At 30.6% G+C, this 18,353-nt stretch overlaps 2 pseudogenes across 1 annotated transcript; both read left to right on the top strand.

The window, feature by feature from the left end:
• Positions 1–9,714, top strand: part of LOC149549858 (uncharacterized) — a 28,966-nt pseudogene extending 19,252 nt beyond the window's left edge.
• Positions 9,532–11,520, top strand: LOC149549857 (putative UPF0481 protein At3g02645; annotated as a pseudogene). Its single transcript, XR_016354151.1, has 2 exons — positions 9,532–10,541; positions 10,682–11,520. The product of XR_016354151.1 is annotated as a putative UPF0481 protein At3g02645 (transcript).
• Positions 11,521–18,353: the final 6,833 nt, after the last annotated feature.

Genomic DNA, 18,353 nt, shown 5'->3' with positions numbered 1-18,353 from the left:
TGGCAATCATATGGAAAGTTGCTCTGATGCAAATGTAGAAATTTCATAAGCTCTAATTAACCAAATATAGAGACACAGGCACAAAATTTTGATTTCAAGAATGACAAGGCACAATCAACTCAGGGGGTGTTAAGGTATTTTGATATAATTTTGAACAATTTTTTTAAACTTTGTGGATAAGGTAGTCATAAGGACAGATTAGCAATGTCTAGTTAAGTGTTTTTGACACTCATGTCAAAGGGGGAGATTGTTAGTCCTTAGATAGTTTTGACATTTGAGTATCAACACACTTAATCACTTTTTGTATTGAAGTTGAGTACACTATGTATGCTGAGACACAATGTGTGCTGAGTTAGTATTTCAATAGGTGTCGAGTGACTTTAGGTGCTGAGTAGTATATAAGTGCTGAGTGACATATAGGTGTTGAGTCATAGTTGATGTCAAGCAAGTCAGAATGCAGTATATGCTGAGTGAGCCAGAATCATATATGTGCCGAGCAAGACAGAGTGTAGTTGGTGCCGAGCACCAGTAGTCCAGTATGTGTTGAGTAATATAGAATCAACATATGAGTTTGTGCCCTCACAAACTCAAATATAAACCATTTTTGGAGCTAACACAGAGAGATTTCAAAAAGGAAAAAGGATAAGGATGAATCATTTACATTACCTATGCAATTTGCATGTAGTAATTAGAAAAATGGAGGAGGCATGCAACCAATGAGAAAAATGCAAGGTATAACCAGGAATTTGAGATTCAATATGGATTGTAAATCTGTACCTAACCCTAAGTCTTCATAATCTTTAAAAGGAGGTCGAATACTCAATTAGGTGAGTGGATGAGAATACTGTATGGAAGATTATAACAAAATTTCAGTGTGAAGAAGGTAAGACTTAGAGGAATAGAGCAACAATTTCATATCCAGTTGATCAAAATAGCACAAGGGACAAGGAACACAATCAAATATCAAATCTAAGAGGAAGAAGGTCAGAAGGAGTAGAACAAGTGCTTGAAATCAACATTTGAAGATTGTATGCAGTCAAGTCAAAGATTCCTAATACTTTCTTATCATTGTATTAGATGTTAAAATCCTATATTGATAGGTTAGCTTAATAGCTAGGTAGGAGAACCGTTTGGAGAAGGTAATTGAAAATCCTATGTATTAGGTGGGTTTAATAGCCTATTGTAAATCCTTCAACAGGGTGATACTTCATGTAAAGTGTTTGTAAATCCTCTAACCAGGTCACTATTGACATAGTGTAAAGCCTTTAATAGGGCAGGCCTTTCACAAGGCAAACCATTAGAAGCGATTAATCATTTTTTGCTGCATTAATTTTTGTGGGTATCATCCCCACCCTAGTTTTACCATCTAATTTATGAAGGGTTTCTGGGTTACCAAATCTCTTGTGTCATGTGTTGATGCATGCTTTCATTTCATGTTTTCTTATATGTTTAAATGCATGTACTTTACTTTTAGTTATGTGTTAATGAAGGTTTAAGAGGATAAGAACTAGTTACTTCCAATTCACCCCCGCTCTCAAAAGTACTCTTCCCATTGTGAACATTTCAACAATTTTATACTCTATTTTGAACTTTCTATCGCAAAAATTAGATGAGACAGAAGAACATGTTCCATCTATAAGGGAGCTAAGAAGGCCAAGGATGAAGTTTAATAAAATTGACGGTGTACTGAAATTAAGTTTGACAAGAATAATTTCATAGTGTATTTATCAGAGTTCAAAGTAGATGATAGATCAAATGTGATATCTCAGAAACTTGATTACCTTGGAAATATGCTTTGAAGGACAAGAGAAACCCATTACGAGGTATGTCATTCTAATGAATGACCTAGTTGATAGTGCTAGAGATGTGGGTCTATTGAGAAGTGAAGATATCATCACCAACAAGCTTGGAAATGATGGAGAGATTGCTCAGATTTTGAATTTTATGGTGACACCCACATAAATTCCTAGGTATGAATCTATAGATATTGCTGCTAAATTCATTATTTGGGTCTGTTTGGTTCTTGGAATTATAGAAATTAGGATTTCTACAAATCTTGTTTTTGCAAATCTTTTTTCCTATTTTTGAGATTTTACATGAACTATTTGTTTCACTTAAAAGATGTGTGTGAAGACACATTTTTATGTGTAAACTAGGAGTTGAAGGTAGACTTAAAAAAGTAATCCAATCAATTGTTTTTACACTCCTCAAAAAACATAACTAGGTTTTGATTTCCAATTCCTACTTGCTTGTAGGAAGTTGGAAAACCTAGTTTTGAGACAAAACTGGAAGTCCAGTGTTCTAATTCCATTTTTCCAATTTTGATACAAATGCAAAAATTTTCAAACCCGAATTTTGAAAAAGACAATTCTTGTCATCTTCCATGAAGAAAACATACCCTTTATAGCTACCATAAGAAGTGGTAGAAATGTTTTGCCTTTCTTAGACATTGTCATCTATGGGGTGATTTTGTTGGGTTGTTGTTAGAGTTTATCACCACTTATGGTTCTAGACCATGGTGGTTCTTCTCTTCTTTGATCATACTCATAATTTTAGGGTTAACAACACTACAAGTAGTTTGCATTTTTAAATCTTGTCAGCACAAATAGACATCTATATCTAGAGGAGCACACCTAAATATCACATACTAAGTAAAAAATTAAGTTTCAAAAAATCGATCAACCTTGACTATTTAACACTTTTATTGTGGAAATCAAGTCTTAGTATGTGATGTTTAAGTCATCCTCATCTAGACATCTCCATCTTCTAATGTGATTAGACCAATAGTACTCATGTTTTAAATATTGTTATACTTACATTATTAATAGTAGAATCTAAAGGATTAATGATCTTTGACTTCTTGTTCTTAATATTCATCTCATTGACGAGTAAGTGACATTTAAGCCATCTACTAATTTTCTATGAGATTATAGAATTTTGATACGCTTTTTATTTTAAATTAAATATAGTATAGTTTATTCTTGTAACTTTATTTTTTTGTTCTAAATTTCCTCTGATCATTTATTTTCTACATAATCTTATAGCCATCTCTTGTACTATATTTGAAAAGTTAGTGAAGGTTACTATTATATAAGAAATTTGAGATTGTAGATTTTTTCTTGCATTTAAAATATATATTTTAAAACCATGAATAAATGAACTAGGAAAAAAAATCAAAGTCTATTTTTTCTCTATGTTTTTAGATGAGTTTTTCTTAAATAAATTTTTCTATTGTAAATATTTTAGAACTTCTTTGAAACATTCTAAACTCATCATTAAGTTTATTGTGATTAGAGATATCATTTTGGATGGACAATAAAATCTAGATATGCAAGAGTTCTTAAAAAGTTTATTTGTTAGATTTAATCATAATATCATTTTAAATGTTTTAAAATCTTAAGATTAATTAATCAATTAACATCTTTACAGCTATTTTTATAGTGAGAAACACCACTCTTTGTTGAGGTAAATTGTTCAAGATATACTAAAGATTTTGGGCATAGGTTTCGAGAAATTTAGGCTCTCATGTAGGATCAGATGATGATATCTGATGTGAGTGGGCACTAAAAAATTTAGTCCCTATCAAGATGGGGAAGGGAGGAATCAAAGATGTAATAAATAATCGCATATCTTGCAATTACTTGATAATTGCATTGTTGATAGGGTAGTCCCAACCGCCTCCACTTTCTAGTTGTAGGATTAGTATAGCAAAACCCGTTACAAATTTTGTTAAATTTTTTTTTTCAATCCATAACATTTTATTTATTAAGCATTCTTACAAACCTATTTAACATAAATTCATTAATTATACACCATTATTTATTTCTAAGAGATATAGACAATAAAAAGGGTCAAAAATAAAGAAATTAAATGCATTGCTAAATAAATAAGCTTATTTTCTAATAAAAACTAATAATTAGAAATTCTCATATCTAATAAGGCATTGATTTAAAGTATAAGTTTCTTGAGAAAAAAACAAATCAAATTACATTCCAAATTGATCTAATAAATTTTTAATGTAGAAGTATTTTTTGTACATAATAATTTTAAAAATATTATTTTGCATTTCTATTGATGTTGTGAGTATTAAAGCATATATGACATTATTATTTAATTTTTTTATGATTTTAGTAAAATAAAAATTAAGAAAATTAAACTATATTAAAAATATAAGTCTTATTCAAACATTATTTTAGAATTTAAATTTGAACACAATAATAAATTATTGTATAAATACTATTATACTTATTAGTTTATTTTTTATTTTCTTCTACATAATAATATTTTTTTAAAAATTCATATTAATAAATTTAATAATATAATTGTAAAATTGATTCATACTAGCACACTTTTATCGAAGAGATCATTACAAGTATTTTTGTACTTAATAATTTTGAAAATATTATTTTGTATTTCTATTGATGTTATGAGTATTAAAACACATATGAAATTATTATTTAATTTTTTATAATTTTAATAAATATTTTTTGAAAGAAAATTAAACTATATTAAAAATATAAGTCTTATTCAAACATTATTTTAGAGCTTAAATTTCAACACAATAATAAATTATTGTATAAATACTATTATACTTGTAATAATAATCCTTTTATAATGTGAGATAACTAAATTAAAGTAATATGAAAATAAATTATATGTTCTAATCAAACAAATCTATTAATTAATTTTTTTATTTCTTCTACATATTAATATTTTTTTGAAAATTCATATTAATCAATTTAATAATATAATTGTAAAAAAAAATTTGTACTAATCTAAGAGATCATTATAATTAAATAATACATTGATATAAATATGACTATATTGATTTTTGTCATCTACATTCTTAATCATTCTAATAATACGTTGCTTATACAATTTTCTAGTAATTAATTTTTACTTTGAAACTAACTACTATTCAATCAAATTAAATCTTTTTGATGTATATATATGTATTTTTATAACTTTTTCTATCTAATTTTTTTTTAAATATTATTTTATTTTGATTAGAAACAAAATTAATTTAAATTCAAAGTTATATAACGTTTTTCTATCTTAATTAAAAGTATCAATTATTAATTATTTATTTTATTTTAATGAAAACAAAGTAATTTATTACAATACAATAACTTAAACCATAAAGTCTAATCTAAAGAATATATGAAACACTTTTTTGAAAAACATTAGGAATGCATTTTTTTTAGTTTACACATTTACAATATTAATCATTTGATTGGATGGGAATGTGACGTCTATTGATTGTTCTTTTTTCTATTTATCACTATCCTTTTTCCCATAGTATGACATGTATGGCGGTAGACATGATCATGGAAAAGCAAGAATATGGGCAATGCACATTCTTAGCTATTTAGTCAGTGTCAAGCCACTAACAAACTACCATACAACTTATATGCACCCAAACTAGTGTTTAATAATCATAAGTCCTTTATATACAAGTGAAATACACTAAAAGAAATGTGTATAAGTTGCTTCTAAGCATCATATCTCAAATGATAAGTGAAATTAAGATTGATGTAAACTATAGGTCACATCTACAGAACGCGAACCTGCCACACGTTCATTATTTGCTCTAGTCTATTTTATGTAATGCACACTCATGCCTAGCTCAGCAATGTGTGATCTAGCATAAAAATTCCACCTCCATGATCATTTGTTGGGTTAAGGAAGCATTCACTTTAATGAAGCGAGGACATCTTCAATTTGCATAGGTAGTTGAACCTTTCTCTCTAGTTTTCTTTGAATATGGGGAAAAGGGAGAGAAAAGACTTTGACTAGATTGTTGAGGTTGAATCAAGTTTAGGGAAACAAAGCAAACCCAATACATCTCACCGCAGTCTCATTCATACTGTTCCAAAATCTCTCTTGCATACTTTTGATATGGTTTTCTATCATCCCCATGTAATCTCCTTTGGGCCTTAACATTTCCAAAAAGAAGATGTATTGAATGATGATATTGAACTACTCAAGTCAAAAGTGGCTAGGAAGATGCATCTTAGGTAATGTGTTGGTAAAGATGTCTCCAATTTGTTCCTTTGTATTCACATATTCCAATCTCACCTCTTTTACTTGCACTAATTCTCTTACAAAATGATACTTTATTATAATGTGCTTTGTCTTGGTATGCATCACTAGGTTCTTGGATATGTTAATTACATTGGTTTTATCATAGAAGATAAATAATGGATTCTTAATTTCTTCCTTTATACCTGACAATGGTTGTTTGAACTAAATGATGTTGGAACAATTAGTTGTCACTACAACATATTTTGCTTCTTCTGTAGAATGAGAGATGCAATTTTGTTTCTCGCTTGCCCAAGACACTATCCTCTTTCCAATAAATAATGCTCCACCACTAGTTCCTTTCATGTTATCAATACTTCATGCCTAATCATCATTAGTGAAAGCTTTCAATTTAAAGTTGCCTCCTTTTCTTATACCACAAACGATAATCTTTAGTACATTTTAGATACCTCATAATTCTTTTGATTGTCATCATATGATTTTCCTTTGGATTAGTAGAGAATTTTTCCACCATACCAATTGCTACTGCAATATCAGGTCTTGTGTGTACCACATACTTAAGTTTTCCAATCATTTATTTGTATGTAGTATGATCTACCTCTTTGGAATCATCATTTTTGGAAAGCTTATGTCTAGTATGCATAGGTGTTCCAACTAGTTTGGAATCTTTCATTTCAAAAAAATTCAATATCTCATTGATACACTTTGATTGAGTAGTGTAGATACCATCATTCTTCTATTGAATTTGCAAGGCAACAAAGAATTTAATCTCTCCAAACATTGACATTTGAAATTCTTTACTCATTTCCCCAAGAAGTAATTTGCATAAATCATCATGTCTAGTGAATAACGTATCATATACAAAGATTTTTGCCAGCACTATCTTCTTATTTGGTCCTTCCTTGATGTGTAGGTTATTGTTGTCATTTGTCCATTGAAAACCATTTTTTACCAGATGACTATGAAATCTTTCATGCCAGGCTCTATGGGCTTGTTTGAGACCATATAAAGCTTTGTGTACTCTACAAACCATAGGCTTTTTGTTTCAGGATCTACAAAACTTTCATTTTTCTCAATGTAGACTTCTTCTTTTAGGATTTCATTCAAGAAAGATGACTTTACATCCATATGATATACTTTAAATACTTTATGTGCACCATAAGCAAGTAGTGTTCTAACACCTTATAGTCTTGCAATAGGAAAAAGAGTCTCTCTATAATCTTGATACCTTCTTCTTGAGCATAACTTTTGCATACTAATCTTGTCTTATTTCTTGAAACTTCCTTGTTTTCATTCAACTTATTTCTAAATACCAATTTTGTGCCAATTACATTTTTGTCCTTGGGTCTAGGAACAAGAGTCCAAGTTTTGTTCCTTTCAATCTAATAAATCTCTTCATTTATTGCCACAATCTAGCTTTCATATTCTAATGCACCTTTAATAGTTCTAGGTTCAAACTCACTAAGAAAACATGTACCTTTTAATTTATTCCTTAACATTATGCCTTTTAACAAATCTCCTATAATTTAATCAAAACATAAATAAAATAACATGAACTTAAGATATTAATGTGATTAACCTTAATTAACTTCATTGTTGAAACATGAAGGAAATAACATGAACACATGAGACACCAAGATTTAACATTGAAACTCAATTTGGGAAAACCACCAATTGCAACTAGTTACTATTTTTCACTCTTCTAAAGTGAGCCTTATTAGGAGCCAACCTTCTTAAAGGTTATAAAACAAACTGTTAGGTGTGATCTTGTTAGAGGATTTAATTGACCCTATTAAGAGTGGCCTTGTTAGAGGTATTTAGACACTTCAATATAGAAATGTCACCTTGTTAGAGGATTTATCAAATAGTTGTTAGGCTAACTCTTTTAGGAGATTTGGTCCACTGCTACAATTATTATAGAGTAACAATGACAACCTAATTGTTGATGCACCTGTCTTTGCTGATTTCATATCTCTATTCTAGTTTGATTACTTGATCCTCTTTGATTAGAATATTCTTTGCAGCTTGGTCAACTTGAATGCTCTACCCTTTACAGATATCCTTCAAACTCATTTCCTTAATTTATCTTCTTTAGTCCCATGCTTACTATCTTCAATCCTCAACTTGACCTTATACTTATATGAATAATCTTGTCAAGTCGACATGAATATACTTTTAATTAAACAATTTTCATCCCTTAAGTCAACTAGCATTAGCCAATAAATCTATTAGACCCAACATCTTGTCAATTGACTAATATAGAATTGAGTACTCGGTCAACCTAGAGAAACTCTTTGTTAACTAACCCAACTTGGTTAACACAAGATTTTTCTTCGATGCCTAAGTGAGATCAACAAGAATTAACTTTGAACTTGGTTATAATTGGAATGCTCGACATACACAGGAAACTATCTTCAATACTCGAGTGAGCTCGACAATCACTAACTTGCTTAGCAAGGCTTGACATTTTTTGTAACATCAAAGACAACTTACAATTGAATAATTGTTTTTTTTAAATCATATATGAGAATTATGTACATTTAATAGAATGGATTTTATTTATAATAGAAACTTTCATTCTACGTTAAATCTATTATCTGAGATCAATTAATTGGCAAACCAACTTTAAATAAAAAGAATATAGATCTAATAAGTATAATATTATTGTTTTTAATAAATTTATACTGATTTAATTTTTCTTATTGTAATAGAAACGATTTCAACTACAAATACTACAATTGTCTAATAAAAAAGATTATATCTATTCATGTGAATTATAAAAATTGTAATTTTTCCTAAAATATAAGTACCATCTTAGAAAAGTTCTTTTTCTTTACTTGTTTTCAAAGTGCCAAAGATGATAAATTTTCCATCTTGAAATTTATATTCTGTATTTTCTATATTGTAGAAAAGTATTATTTTCCTATAAAAATCAAAGTTTATTCTATTTATAATTATATAATAAGAAATCAATTATATTAATATAGAAGAATAAATTATACATCTTTCTTTCCCATGGTCTATGATTTTGATATTTATATAATTTTCATTATTATACTTTAACAAATATATCATTAAAAAACTGTCATAAAAATAATAATAAAAATGTATATAATTTTTATTTACCCATTTACTATTTATGAACATCATATATTTGTTGTATTTGTTTTATTATTACTATTTTTAAATAGATGCATGAAATTTTCTTCTTTCTTTTCTAACTCATATCTTAATGGTGGACCATTGGAGGATTTTAAAAAGCATGGTTGAAAAGATGAATGAGCAGGTCGGTAACATGTATGGGGTTAAACATGGCAATGGCATCCATACGTTTTAATTTAGGCTTTACCCATTGCCACCTACACCTCCCTTAGATGTAAGTACTAGTTACCTCTCATCTCACATTTTTCATGTTGAGCAATTAATGATGTGAGATTCGAGCTAAATTTCCTCATTGGAGCAGTGGAATTCAGATTGATGTAGATCGCAGGTCTCATCTGTAGAGCTCGGACCTGGCCCGCGTTCATTGTTTAGAAAAGAAATTTGCTCTGGTCTGTTTTCTGTAATGCTCAGCAATGTGTGATCCAGCGAAAAGATTACACCTCCACTAGCATCCGCTGGGATAAGGAAGCATTCGCTTTAATGAAGCGAAGACATCTTCAATTTGCATAGGCAGTTGAGCCTTTCTCTGCAGTTGTCTTCGATGATGCGGGAAGAGGAGGGAAATGACTCGGACTGGATTGTTGAGGTTGAATCAAGTTTAGAGAAAGAAAGCAGACCAGATACATGCCACCGTGGTCTCATTCATACCGTTCCAAAATCTCTCTTGCATAATTCTGATAAGGTTTTCTATCATCCCCATGTCATCTCCTTCGGGCCTTATCATTTCCGGAAAGAAAATTTATGGAATGACGACATTGAATTGCTCAAGGCAGAAGTGGCGAGGGAGATGCATCTTAAAATCATCAGAAAAGGAAACATGGAAGGTTTGAAATCAGTAGTTGAGAAGTTTAAGGGCAAAGATAAACAGGATAGAATAAAGAAAAGCTATGCTAAAGAAATTGAACTGAGCAGTGAAGGAGTACTGGCGTGGGTGATGGTGAGGGATGCCTGTTTTGTTCTCGAAGTCCTCCACATATTCGGAGAAGATACAGAAGTCGAGTGAAGATGTAAAGAAGTCGACTTTCATGGATAGTATTCTTAGCAGGAACCGACATCATCCTCTGTTGACAGAAATTGTGAAAGACATGCTCAAGATGGAAAATCAGCTACCATTCTGGGCCTTGAAGAAAATCATCAGAAATGACATTGAGAGATCAACTGATTATGTCTGGCTTGAGTCGGCACTTAAAATGTTATCTACCATCAAAATATCATGTGCGGGGAATCTGAAATACAACGGAGATACTCATCTCTTGCAACTGCTTCATGACTACATTGTTGACAGCCCGGTCCCTGATCAAAACCGATCTTCCCGTTGGGCTAAATTATTGAGCTTCGTATGAAATGGCTATTTGCAATAATTTTCTTTCCAGTTTTTGTCATGTTGTTCATTTTGGGGATTATATTTGTCATTTTGCACTACATTAAGAACTTCATCTTTGACATTTTGTACTCTATTATGAACTTTCTATCCCAGACACCAGATGAGACAGAAGAACATGTTCCATCTATAGGGGAGCTAAGAAGGGGAGGAATGAAATTCAAGAAACTAGACGGTGGAATCAAACAAATTAAGTTTGACAAGAATAAATCCACGCTGTATTTGCCCGAGTTCAAAGTAGATGACAGATCAGAAGTGATACTGAGGAACTTGATTGCCCTGGAAATATGCTCTCAAGGAAAAGGGAAACCCATTACGAGGTATGCCATTCTAATGAACGACCTGGTTGACAGCACCAATGATGTGGGTCTGTTAAGACGTGAGGACATCATCACCGGCAAGCTTGGAAATGATGAAGAGATCGCTCAGCTTTGGAATTCTATGGTGACGCCCACAGAAATTCCCAGGTACGAATCCATAGATAATGCTGCTAAATCCATTAATGGTTACCATAAGAAGTGGCAGAAACGTCTGGCCTTTCTTAGACATCGTCGTCTATGGGGTGATTTTATTGGGCTGTTGTTAGAATTTATCACCACTTATGGTTCCAAGCCATGGTGGTTTTTCTCTGCTTTGATCGTACTTGTAATTTTAGTGTTAACAGCTCTACAAGTACTTTGCCTTTTTAAATCTTGCCAGCACAATTAGACATTTCCATCTAGACTGAGATTAAGAAGAAGTTAAGTTTCGAAAAATAGATCAATCTTGACTATTTAACACTTTTAGTATAGGAATCAAGTTTTAGTATGTGATGTTTAAGCCATCCGCATCTAGACTTCTCCATCTTCTGATGCGATTAGACAACAGTTCTAGTATTTTAAATATTGTTATGCTTAAACTATTAACAGTAGAATCTAAAGATTAATGATCTTTAACTTCTTGTTCTTAATATTCATCTCATTAATGGGTCAAGTGACATTTAAGCCATCTGCTAATGTTCTGTGAGATTATAGAATTTTGATATACTTTTTATTTTAAATTATATATATAGTATCGTTTATTCTTGTAACTCTATTTTTTTGTTCTGAATTTCCTCTGTTCATTTATTTTCTAGGTGTTCTTATTTGAAAAGTTAATGAAGGTTAATATTATATAAGAAATTTGAGAATCTATATTTTTTCCTACATTTTAAATAATCTTTTAAAACCATCTCTGAATGATGTCGGGAAAAAAATCAAAGACTATTGTTTCTTTGAGTTTTTAGATAATTATTTTTTTTAATAATAAATTTGTCTATTGCAATTATTTTAAACTTCTTTGAAACATTCTAAAGTCATCATTAAGTTTATTGTGATTAGAGATATCATTTTAGATGGGCATTAAAATCTAGATTTACAAGAGTTATTAAAAAGTTTATTTGCTAGATTTTATTATAATATCATTTAAAATGATATGAAATCAAAAGCTTAATTGATCAATTAACATCTTTACAGCTATTTTTTATTGTGAGAAACACCGTTCTTTGTTTAGATAAAATGTTCAGAATATACTAAAGATTCTAGGCATAGGTTTTGAAAAATTCAGGCTCTGTCGTGTAGGTTCAAATGATGATATCTGTTGTGAGTGGGCACTACAATAATTTAGCCCCTATCAAAGCCGGGAAGAGAGGAATGCTTGATGACTGCATTGTTGATAGGCCTCCTCCACTTTCTAGTTGTGGGATTAGTATAAGATGGCTATTTGCATTACTTTTGTTCATAGTGGGGATCCTAATTGTCCTTAAACACCGGACATTCAACATTTGGTACTCTATTATTAACTGCCTATAGAAGAGTCAGGAATGGAATTAAAAAAATATCAACACATGTAGACAATATGTCTACACCGACATCACTGGGTGTTTCAAATAGTTCTATTAATTCGTAACGAATTAGACTGTAAAGAATTAAATGATTTTTAACAAGTTACATCTTATTCTCGAAAGTTGTCTCAGCTTATAATTTTTCATTTTTATAGCAAAGGTGTTTTATATATGAAAAGGTCAACCTGAGCTTTCTAATCAATGGTTCCCAGCGTATAAGGGGGGCTCATCACATTCATTTGTTTATTTTTTGATTTACTGATAGCTACATTCTCAACTTTTTCTGTTTTTAGTCACATTCACTTTTCATGGCATTGTCTTCTTGACATAACTATAACTGCAAATATCGCTGATGGTTAAACCTAGCGGAAATGCATAATTTGAATGAATTGATCATCCCTCAAAGCACTCACATTTCAAAGCATTTTTATTCTACATTGGAAATTCTGTATATTTATACTGGCTAGACTTTATGCAGCGATCTTCTAGCAACTACTAACTTCCTTTCTTCAATTTGTCATTAATTTGAATAGCATGGATGGAAACTTCGTCAAGTGCATCAATCCAAATTAATATGAAATTTGAAAATCTAATAGCAGCAACAAGAAGATGAATAACAGCAAAAAAAAAACCACCACAATGGAAAACAGGGGGATGCTATATGTTTCTTAATTGGTAAAACTCAGATTTTTATTTTTTACCAAAACACTATCTCTGATCAAAAAGTATTTTATTGACAGCTCTATGCTTCACTTTTGCTATTTACAACCACGAGCAAACACCATTGCCCCAGTCTCACACTCATGTCCTCAATCTTTCCTTAAAGCTCTCATACCATTCGATGATTTTTACACCATTGCCCCAGTCTCAGAAAAAAGAGCATGCACGATTTTTTATTTTTTATTTTTTATTTTGTTTTTGATATTGCAACACCAATTACATTATCCAGGTTGTCTTGAATGGATTACATTATCCAGTTTTTATCACAACAAATTTAGTTGTAGATACAGGTCAGTCTTTTTTAAAAGTTTAGGTAGAGATATATTTTACTAGACGTTAGATTGTGATATTATTATGATTATTTAAATTGTGAATGAAACATTTATTCATTGCATCTAAGAATTTGTTTAAAATTATATTATATATAACATAAGATTAGTAGTTATTATACATATATAAATATGAAATATATAATTACAATAATTCACTAGAAATAAAATTATAATACACTTATAGAATGGATATAAAAATATCAATACTAAAAACTAGAAGCATTTAACTTGATACGTTTGATATGTTTGTGACACATACTAAACAAAATAAAATTATTTTATCATTATTTTAAATTTTCTTTGTCACTCTTATTATAAGATAATAAGTGAATATTCTTCAAAGTTCTTTTCATTATTTTCTCACTTCCACTTATATATACCCAAGTCAAGTGGTTGTCAAACACATTTGGTTGGGAAAAGTGTCATTAAGTGTGATTTTCTGTATGTGCCATAAAATTACTTTTTGGTGCATCCCAATGGTTATGAATCTTCAACATTTCTCAACCAAAAGTTGTGTAATGCTCTATTAAGACCTTTCCTACATAAAAAATATTATTTGTTAATTGTCTAAATGCACTACACAAATGTATCAGGAAATAAAACCAACTTTTGGATTAATTGATCTTCCACACTTTTTGGTGTACCCATTGGACCAGAGGTGCAATTGCTAGTAATATTTTCTCTACCAAGCTTCATTGCAAGCTCAAAAGAGATATTGACAAAGACTTAAGGTATGAGATCTATAAAGTTCTAAAAGTCAATTTGAATAAACCACATAATTGTTACATTTTATTTAAATGCAACACTATTCGAAGCAATATATCTATATGAAAGATGGACAGACATTCCTCCCAAGTCTATTAGGATTTCTTTAGAATTGTGATTTCCTTAGCATTAGTTGTGGTAATGCGTGTATAATATCTGCATGGAATTAGAGCACTTCATGTCAAATGATGTGTATTTGGAGTCTAAAATAATAAACTTAAATTAAGAGTCTTCTATTTTTTACCATCTAATGCATTATGAGATTTGTGATGAGCTTGTATGAGACCTCCTTATTGATGGTGAGAAACAATATGATGTAAATAATTTTATAAACAAAAATACAAACATCTTTAGATGGGATATTATGCATTTCTATCATTGCTAACTACAAAAGACACAATTTTTCTCATGAAGGATTAAAAAATGTTTCATCCAAGCCAATCAATTCACTTTTTCCAACATCCCCTAGTCAAATCCAAACTAGGAGCTTTGAAATAGGGTATTGTATCCATCATATTAAAATTGAAAGAGTACTTAGTAGTTTAGGTTAGATGTTATTTCTAATGGGTTGATAGATGTGTTTGTCAAATGCATAGTATTGAGGAAATATGTGTCTCAACCTTGCAATGTTCTCTAGATAATTCTACAAAGTAGTTAGGAAGTTTTCAAGATGTTGGTTCCTTGGAAAAGATAAATTTAGTTTTTAAAAGGTGCTCTTTCCACAGTAAAATTTAGGAGGTTCTTTTTAGAAGCTGTATGACACATGGTGTGAGAGTTATGAGGATTAAAAATAGGGAACAAGACTTTGGATGTGAGACACTATTTTAAACTTGGTTCATGCCTATCTTGGGAAATATAAGTCAAGGATGTGTAACATGTGTCAATGAGGTTATTGCACATGGTATTATAAACCCCATGTGGTTTCCAAGTTGTGTGAAAAATATAAAAGGAGGACTTGGGGAGTAGTTTGAACATTTTTATTTCAAAGATCATGTGCTAGAAGAGTGCTTGTGAAGTTTCTCCAAGTTTGTGTTGAGGTGATACTCTTGTAAGAACTTGCATTTGAAGTGTTTTGTAATCTCCATTGACTCAATAATACATTATATACATCTTACATTGTAGGGTTGAGGTGATACTCTTGTAATAACTTGTATTGGAAGTATTTTGTGATCTCCATAGACTTGATAATACATTACTCATGTCTCACAGTGTAGGTTTTTTCTCCCATAAGGGTTTCCCCACAATAATCATTATGCTTTGTGCTCATCGTTGTTTCATTAAAGATCTTGTTTGTGTCTTAAAATCTTAATAATACTTAAGTTGAAAATTTCATAATCATCCTCTCAAGATTAGCACAGGAAGTGATTCCACATATCTTTTTTTTCCTTACAAGTGATATTAGAGCTTGACAAATTTTTGTTCTATTTTTTGGGTTCAATTTTTTTGAGCTAATTAAGGTTTGAGTGGGAGCTTATGCAAAGTATTTTATTTTCTATATTGTAGGATACTAAAGATGACGAATATTTTGGGGAGGATTGATGTGTAGAATTGTTTTGGCATAAATAAAATGTGGAAGTTGAAGAAGAATATTTGTTGATCGATCAAGATATATGGGAAGCGAAGGATGAAAATGTCCCAAGACCCACAAAATCATACTTTAGTTGCACTATATGACATAATAGATAGACAAAATAAAGGTCTCATTAGATTGTATCTCACAGATTTACTTCTATTAAATGTCTATGAATAATTTACTTCCAAGAAGATTTGAAAGAAGCTATGAGTGATATATGACGAAAAATCATGTTTTTTAAATAAGATTTTATTGAGAAAGAAATTATATTCTTTGAGAATGGAAGAAGGTTGATGAATATTGGAGCATTTGAAAAAAATTGATTATATTTTGGTGACTTAGTTCACCTTACTAGGGGTTCCAATGGATGAAGAAAAAAGCTGCCAAATATTTCTATTTCTATTGCTAGACACGTGAGATAACATTGTCATGGCCATAGAGAGTACTACAGTTATCTTGAAGACAAGGGATGTTGTCAATTCTCTACTTTCTAAGGATATAAGAAGGAAGGTGTCTCTGAATTCCAAAGACGCTTTGAACGATTGAGGAAGATTAGGAGAAAGGAGCAAGGAAAATAGGAAACATGTCCATTATAAGTTCAAGATTAAGGGGAGATCAAAATCCCTTAGTAAGTACAAGGTAATTTGTTGGAATTGTGTGTAATGCCCTCAATTAGGACATTAGGGTTTTAATTCCAACTATGCATATATTTTCCCTTTTTCCTCTGTATCAACTTCACAATCCTCCTATCTGATGATCCTTTTTCACTCTTTGATAGTTGATATTTATATGTGTTTTCCAAAGAGTCACATCCTTCCAATAATGATTATTATATTAATAATATTGTTATATTAATTAATAAGGTTTGTTATATTATATTAATAATAATATAATTATATTAATAATGATATTATTATGTTATAATACATTTATCATTTTCATATTAAAATATATTTTAATCATAATAGTATTATGTATTATATCAGATTAGTATTACCATAATATGATATATAATATAATATTACTTTATAAAATATTATCATTTTAATATTATTATTAATATTACTTTATATATAATACTTATTATTTAAATTATATATCAGAGTGGGGGCATCACAGTCCTCCCCTCTCGAATTTGCTTGCCCTTAAGAAAAATCTTTCATACACAAACAAAACATATTTGCATTCAAAAGATAAGAGATATTTATGAAATATGAATGAAAACACAAAACATGCACGAAGTAGACATGATGCAGATAGATGAAGACACGGAGCAAACATGATGCAAACACATCATACATTATTTTTTCACAATGAAGTAGAGCAAAGAGAATAATTTATAAAATATACATCCCAGTATGCTTTTTGATCATAGATCCTGCAACACAAACAATTATTAGCATGTACATGTATATAATGGCTTCAAAGAAAATATTAGTCATGATAAATTAGTCCTGAACCAATATCCTACCAAGCCCAAGAGTGGAACTTTGGCCCTCTTGGCCTTGATGGCAGCCATTGACATCCATCAAGGTGGTCTACTTGGCAAATTCTTAACTGAATAGAGTTGACATGTTGTCAAGTCTTAATCAATCTAACCCCAAGAGCGGAACTTTGGCCCTCTTGGCCTTGATGGAAACCATTGACATCCATCAAGTTGGTCTACTTAGATGCTAATCTTATTCTTCTTGCCTAAGCCCAAGAGCGGAACTTTGGCCCTCTTGGCCTTGATGGGAGCCAGTGATATCCATCAACGTGGTCTACTTAGGAGGTAATCTTATTCTCCTTAAATATCCTACCTAAGTCCAAGAGTGGAGCTTTCGCCCTCATGGCCTTGATGGCAGCCAGTGACATCCATCAAGGTGGTCTACTTAGGAGGTAATTTGATTCACCACTTTATATCATTTCTATCTTGATATTTTATTCTTCCTCTTTGCCTTAAGATTGGATCTTGTCACCCTTCCTTTATTTCTCAGTTTATAGTAACAATATATCACTAAATGTGAATTAATTCATAATCCATTTATTAATATCATTACATATTAAGTATTTCTATTTATGATTCCTTTACTAAATATCATTACATATTAAATTATTTCTTACTTATAATCCTTTAATCAAATAAGCAAAATTATTATTCAAAATTACACACTCACATATATTATATGTGTTTACAACTATTACCATATATAAAAGGATACTAATAAACAACATTACTTACCTTTGAGGATTGTACTACACCATCTTTGGTGGTCGGGCATTCTACTATATTTGAGTCGATATCTTTCACCACTTTCGATGACTTCTATTTCCCTTAAGGCCCCGTTTGGTTGCTGGAATATGAGTGGAATAGGAAAACGAAATTAGAATATGATTTATATTTGTTGTTTGGTAAGCTCAATCAGAATTGGGAATAGGAAGACATATTCCAATTTTGCCCCTAAAATGAGCATATGTCTATGCCAAAAAATATCTGTTATTGGAATAGGCCATTTCCATTCCCATTTCGATTTTCCA

This window comes from Cupressus sempervirens, chromosome 7 (assembly GCF_028749045.1).
Source record: "Cupressus sempervirens isolate cs-2001-9-10 chromosome 7, ASM2874904v1, whole genome shotgun sequence".
Taxonomy (NCBI): domain Eukaryota; kingdom Viridiplantae; phylum Streptophyta; class Pinopsida; order Cupressales; family Cupressaceae; genus Cupressus; species Cupressus sempervirens.
Note: the sequence above shows the minus strand (reverse complement) of the source record. Positions and strands in the feature narration are given on the sequence as shown.